The sequence below is a fragment of the Egretta garzetta genome, unplaced genomic scaffold (genome assembly GCF_000687185.1).
Source record: "Egretta garzetta isolate BGI_Z169 unplaced genomic scaffold, ASM68718v1 scaffold270, whole genome shotgun sequence".
NCBI lineage: Eukaryota > Metazoa > Chordata > Aves > Pelecaniformes > Ardeidae > Egretta > Egretta garzetta.
The window spans coordinates 985,810-992,785 of NW_009258274.1; the positions used below are offsets into that span (position 1 = coordinate 985,810).

The following is a 6,976-nucleotide window of genomic DNA, read 5'->3' on the forward strand; positions in this document are numbered from 1 at the left end:
GCTGAGGAGTCTCAGTGTCTCCTTGCTCCTGCAGGCAAAGGTGGGCAGGAGCCCTGCCCCAGCCCCAGGGAGGGCCCTGGAGACCCCAAGGCCCCTCTGAGCAGCACCCCAGGGTCCCCCGTTGCTGAGAAAGCCCCAGACGCATTTCCAGCCCCTGGCAGCAGCGCAGGGATTTCACTGAGGACTTTACTTTATGCCTCTGAAAACCCCCAGCAGGGTTCATGCTGTTGTGTGGATGATGCTTTTATAAAACAGAGATACAAATCGGACTTGATGGCATCCACCCGTCCTCGCACACAGTTTCCTGTGCTTTCAAGCTGCTGAAGAAGCAGTTGAAAGGCACATGCCATAGAGGCTACACCCCCAAACAGTTTATGTTTGCACTTCCCCCCCAGCGCCCAGGAGAAAAGAACTGGAATTTCCAAAAGTGGGAAATTCCAGCACTTTCAATTGTTTCCAACTCGGAACAAAAAGTCTCGAATACCCAAGTCTTCCTCAGAACAGCCAGGTGAGGAAAGCTTCACCTTCAAAATATCAAAGCAGCATTAGGAATAACAACACAATATTGTTGTAATGCTTCAAAACTAGCTGAGGTCAAGAAGCAGCAACATGTAGAGACAAACCAGAGAAGCTGAAACGACTCAGCCGGTTGTTATTGCACTGAAAATTCCCTTGATGCCTTCCTGTAAAATATCCCCTTTGCAACAAAATACACCTTTCTCGGAGCAGGGGGAAACAGCCTGGCTGAAGCTTTTTCACTCTCTCCCATAGAGATTTGGGCTCCTCTGTCTTGCCCCTGTGCGTAATGAGGAATGGGCACCCCAGTCCCAGGGGCACTTGCGTGGGCTGAGCCCACTCCATGCCCACAGCAGCTCACAGGTCTCCTGCTTGGCCAGGAACCTGCTGAGCAGATGCAGATGTTTTGAAGGGAGGATATAGCCCGTCTTCATCTGTCCGTCTCCTCCTGCAGCTCAGCACTGCAGCTCTCAGCCTGGCAGCAGAGGCGTGAGGCTGCGAGAGAGCCGGGTACGGCACAGCGGCTGCGGGGAGCGGAGCTGGCCCGATCCCTGGCCGTGTCCCCACAGCTGGGAATAGAGCTCTCAGGGGCCTGGCTGCAATGTCCAAGGAAGTTTTGGGGCTCGGGAGACAGCCTGGCACTCCTGGGAGAGCCAGATTTGGGGCAGTGGAGCTCTGCTCCTCTAGAGCAGGGAGGGAAATCTGCTCGGCGTTAGCACAGAGCCGCAGCGTGTGAGCTATCATCCTGCCTCCTCCTTTTTACCAAAACTCAGGCTCTTGGGGTGTGTATAGGGGGGTGTATTCTCTGGGCACAAGCATAAACGGTCCAGTGAATTTTCTGGCTGTACCACGATTGCTATAAGCCTGTGCCCGGTGACTCCCTCACCTACAGCCCAGCTGCCTCAGAGTGGCATGGAACCACAGGTGAGACCACGCAGCCCCTCGGGGCCGGCTCCCAGCCCATCTCGGGGTGATGCCACCACCAGAAAGCCTGGCTGACCCCAATGCACCGGTCCCAAGGCCAGGAATTTCCCTGGCACCCGCTGCTGGCTGCTCCTGCAATGAGGGCAAGACAGCAGTTACACAGTGTTTGGGGACATAGAGGGAGAATGAGATGGGATTTCCTCTTCGAAGCAACTCCCACTCCTGGAAAGTCCTGCTGCCAGAAAGCCTTCATCTTGTCCCAGCTCCATAGTCATCCGTCTCCAGCAGCGATGGCTACGGCTGGAGCAGAAAACAGCCAGCAGCATTTCAATCGATGCAAATACTTAAGCACGCTCAATATCCTATTTAAGCACAGGATATTTCAGCATCCCGCCCCCATGCTGCTGGGGTTGGCAGCACACTCAGGGCTGCTCACGGTGGGCTTACCCTACCAGGGAGAACCACAAATTGGACTGAGCTCCCACCCCAAGGGCAATGCCGGGAGGGTGACGGCATCCTGGGAAGCACAAGCATGGACTCTGGGACCCACTCTGCACCTGGGGCATTTTCTCCCCATTTCTCACCCCCATGTTTTCTTGCAGAGGTTGATGAATTGGCAGCCAGCTCCTGTTTGGAGACCTGCTCCTGTTTGGTGTCATGCACTGCAGTAAATGCATCTCCCATTGCCAACTGAATTAAACTCCTGCTGCCTTCCTGTGCTGGAGAGCCCAAGGACTCCGCACCAGGCCCAGAGAAATGGTCAAAGGCAGCCAGGAGGAAGGAGGAAGTGCTGGGCAGGGGTGTTGCTTTAGAAGGACCCCAGGGGAATCAAGAGGAGCCTGGGGACTGGCAGCACCAAGACAGGCTGTGGACCCTGGGACATGGAGAAGCACAGAAGAGTAGGAGAAACCCCCTAAGAAGCACAGAGAAGTGGCAGCCAGAAGGTTACACGTGACCCGTCACCTTGCCAAAGCATTTGGGACAAAGTGAGTGTAGTCTGTAGTGAAACAAGGAACACTGAGTCTAGGAAAGGGAAAGAATGTGGCCTAAGACAAGCCTGGGGAAGGAAGAACACTTGTTTTGTTGAATGCCCAAATCACTCGCTAGCAATTTGTGTTAATTGACAATAAATTAAATAAAAATTCCCCAAGTGAGGACTGTTTTGCCCATGAAACCCCTTACACGTGGACCCTTCAGACAAAGCAGCTTCATCCCGGTCTTTAGAGAAAATGGGCTTCATAGCACTTCTCTCCAGGAACACCTCCGCTCCGTCCACTGGCTCCAACCAACCCAATCCAAGGGCCATTGGTGGCAGATCTTACACCTTGCTTCTGTGATCAAGAAAAAGGCAAGCAATTCAAGGAAGGTAAGGAAAGGAAATGAAAGGGGAGGACAAAACGATGGGCACAAAAAAGGGGAAGAATTAGAATGGCTGTGAGCAGGGCAAGGGCTGGAGGCAGGTCCACGCTGGCCACCCATGCTTCAGCCTTCAGGGCTGCCGCAGAGGAACGGCTGCCAGGGTCTGTGTTTTACACACCAGTACCTGGCACAAGCCTGTTCTGCACATTGACCAGCAATGCCGGGGGCAAGGACTCGCTTCCAGGCAAAGCCAACACCAGATTTCACAGGTTGCGACATCCAAAAAACCCCACGAGCCCACGTTTGGTATGCAGAGGGTCGGACCTCTCCCCCTGAGTCAGCTCTGGGGGCCACTGCAGATCCTCTTTACTACCAGACCCTGGGAGGAGCCACGTCTGGTGCAGAGGCATATGGGACGTTGGTCTCGGTCCCCAACGCTGCAACATGAGCGAGCCGCTTCCAGCCCACCCACCCTCATACCCTTCCCCTGGAGGGGAGAAACCCAGCCTTGAGTCTTGGAAGCCGGCAGAGGTTTCTTCTTCAGCTCTTCCTCTTCCCAAGCCAAAGGAGGAAGAAGCAGCCTTGTCCCTCACATTCACATGCCGCTCACCGGGCAGCTGGTTTCCCACCATGAGCTGAGGCTGGGGAAAGGGCTGAGCTCACTGGGGCTGCTCTCCCCACACCATCATCCCTGGAGTTGGCCTTCCAGGACATGATGACTGTCGAGGACACCTTTTCTCAGGCGTTGCAACTGGATGAGACATGGCCTGGTGAAAGCGGAAGAGGGGAAAATCCCCTCTGTGCCTGTTGTTGACCTTGCAAATTTGGACTCTGATTAACTCAAAAGCTTCAGGCACACAAGGAAATCCTTTGAGCACTCACAGATCCAGTTCCCACAGCGCTGTGGGGCTGCACCATGTCCCACCATAACCCATCACCTGCTGACTTGGAGGAGGGAGGGGGAGGATGGCAAGGCTGTGGAGGAAGGCAGGAGGTGGTGATCTCCCGTGGAGCAGGTGACACCGAGCCTTGCCTCACATGCCAGAGGCAGAGGGAGAAGCAAGGTCTCCTTCAGCAAGAGCGTAAGCCCAGCAAAGCCAAAGCAGCCTGGCATCCCTGGAAAGCCACAGTGCAGCTCCCAGCCCCTGCCAAGGCAGGGCACTGCGGGAGGTCTCCCAAGATCACTCCCCAATGCCAGCTGTCTGCTGAGCCCTCGCCTACCCCAATCCCTTCCACGCTCCCTCCTTCCCTCTCCCAGCAGCCTGCTCTCCCAGGCTCCCTCCCCTGCCTCCCCCTTGCCCTCCATCCCACAACCCTCCCATCCTGCCAGATTAATTTGAGTTCCTGATTTGCATAGGCAGCAGATCACAATGTTCTGGAAATCCCCTCCTGCGGCCGGAGCTTCCTCCCTGCTCTGACAGCGTCAGCCTTCTGCTTCCCTTCACTGCCGGAGCACCGGGACGCACCCGATCACCGCGGCACAGGCAGCAGCCCCCAGCGAAACCCCTCAGCTGATGCCAAGAGGCACCCATTAGCAGCACCCCACAGAGCTAAGCCCAGTGGTAGCCCTGGGGTGCTGTGCCAAGCCAGCTGCACCCACCGCCTGCTCTGCAGCTGCCCCCCTACTCCTGCCATGCCCCGGGGCCATCTCCCCAGCACGGCCACCCATGGCAGCCAGGTCCTGACTGGCCCCATCAGGGTTGAAATGCACTCCCTTCACCCAGCAGCACTGAGGGCATCGGGTGCCTTGGGCTGCTGGGCCATTTCCAGTCGGGATTTGCACCACCAGGCACGCACAAGGCCCACCCTGCTCATGCCTGAGGGGGGCCAACATGGAGGAAGCTAGTCCTGACCCAAAATGAGCAGGAGCAGAGGACAGATCTCCACCACCCGCGGCCTGTGCTCCTTCTCGCCCCATTTTCCACAGCACAGCCACAAACATGGAAACAATCAGGGTGCCTTCACACGAATGAGCCTTTGCTGAAGGTGGTGAACCCAACCCTCCGTGCCAAAAAAAACCCCCTAGTATGTAAAAGCGTCCGCTACGAACACATCGTCACAGCCACGCAGGCATGCTTGTGATCACAGCTGCTGTCAGGTGAGTTTTCTCTCCTGGGAGCACGGCAGGACTGAAAGAATGAGGAAGAACCAACAGGACCAAGAGCCTTTGGTATTCACAGTGAAATTCCTGGTGTTTAGGGCCAGCCTGAGCTGGCGACCTCAGGTAGAAACACAAAGAGCTGCTGGCTAGAGAGGTGGAGAGGCATTGGGTGAGAGCCTGCCATCAGCCGACCACCTCCACCGGTACCAAGGCTGCAGGCGGGCCCCAGACCCCACGGGGTCACCCCTCCTGCCAAGCACCCATGCTCCTACCACCCAAAACAGCCGGACTAAAGGAAGGCGTTTTTCAGTTCGTGCAGTTCACGCCTGGCGAGCGTAGACCAAACGCCCTGCCAGGTACAGCTTTGTGCCCATTGGCCAGGAGCTGGGGAGCTGGGATCAGCCTCTCTAAGACAGAAACACTTAAACCCTTGGTGTTCATTCACCAGCTGGCTCCAGCCCTGGTTCTGACCATCAGTTGTCCTGGTGGATGGTTTCCAGGGACTACCTGCAACCGTGGCACACCATCGCCTGCCCAGCTCCAGCAGCAGAGCCAGCTCTTCTCCGCTCCCCCAGGAACACGCATCCTGTTCTGACTCCAGAGATGGATGAGAATGGGATGGAAACACACATGGGACAGTGATGGTGCCTCTCGCGAGACGCAGCATTTTCCCAGGGGAGAAGCACGACGTGTTTGCAAACCCTATGAAGTCGCTCAGAAACCAGGAGAGGAGAATGATGCAACCCGGCTCCCCTGTTGTCCAAAAGTGAATCACAGCCTCCATGACAGCCCCCACTCCCTCCTTTTGCTGACTAATACCTGACACGGCCCAGAGGCCCCTGGAAGGAACGGCACAGGAGAGCCCTTTAAGCCGTGCCTGGCTCCCTATCAAAACCACGCAGAGGCTGTCTGGGACCTCCATCATGGGGAATTCCCCTTCTCCATGCCTAAAAGTAAGCTCAGCTGGGCTGGCCTTCCTGCATTTGGGGATCGCTGTTGGAGAGCGTCTGGCCAAAAGGGCTCTCACCCCCTGTCCCAAGCCCCTCCGCGACCCGGCTGGGTGAGTAGAGCAATGCTTTTTTCGGTGCGAGCGTGCCCAAGATGGAGGAAGGGGAAGGCAGGCAGCTTTTCATCGGCCAGCCCAGAGTGCTGCAAAGCCAAACCATGCCTCCCCCCTCCTCTCCTCACAGAAACAGAGCAGGGTTTGGCTATTTTTTTTGCAGGCTGAAACATTATATTATAAACAAGAGGCTTTCTGGTTCTGTGGGACTGCGCTTAGCTTTGAAGCCAGGTTTTCCGAGGGTTTACAGAATAGCACTGGGCCTTTGGGGAACAAAAGGGAAGATGTTGCCTGTGCGTGGGGTCGTGCCGTCTCATCCCCAGTCGAGACCTCGGACATGAGCAAGGCCAAAGAGCACGTCCAGGTCCCAGTACCCACTGAGCTGTCTCATAACCCAGCCAAGCTGCTGGGGCAATGACCTGGTTGGAGTAAAGGGCACTCAGGGAAAGGAGTTTGGTTGTTTTTTTTAATTTTTACAACCCAAAAAGACATCAGATCTCCAAGGAGTGGTGGAACTGCCTATATTAAGTAGGAAGCCAGGACTGGGACAGCTGGAAACAGCACGATCGCCAGGGAAGGACACCTCCGCAAGCCCAGCAGCAGCCACCTACGGAAAGGAGGAAGCGTCAGGGGTACAGGCAGAGAGCAAGCAGCACGGCTGCTTACAGCAGGCTTCCTTTGCTTCTGGTTTGTTTGTACACATATAAAAAACACCTTCCTTGTGGCAAAACCAACACAAGAGTATCAGGTAGCTACAGAGCAAGTCCCAAAGAGCTGTGTGAAACCAGAACGCGTTCCCTATGGTTCCTGCTCCTCTGGCTGGTTTCTGCTCTTCCCAAATGCAGAATAATCAAAGCAGCAGCACAGAGGAAAAGGATCACTGGTAGTAACCGCTCCAGCTGGGGGGGTGTAACTTCCTTGTGTAACCTAACTCGCAGACACAGGCACGGCGGGGAATTCTCCCTGCCTCAGAGGAAAGGTCTGCTCAGCCTCGGCGGGAGCACACAAGCCTCCGT

At 55.9% G+C, this 6,976-nt stretch overlaps 1 protein-coding gene across 1 annotated transcript in view; it reads left to right on the plus strand.

Moving 5' to 3' along the window:
• The first annotated feature begins 5,899 nt into the window (after positions 1–5,899).
• Positions 5,900–6,976, plus strand: part of TNIP1 (TNFAIP3 interacting protein 1) — a 16,932-nt gene continuing 15,855 nt past the window's right edge. Inside the window, exon 1 of the mRNA XM_035891212.1 lies at positions 5,900–5,960. The gene's annotated coding sequence lies outside the window, so the exon portion shown is untranslated. The remainder of the gene's footprint in view (positions 5,961–6,976) is intronic.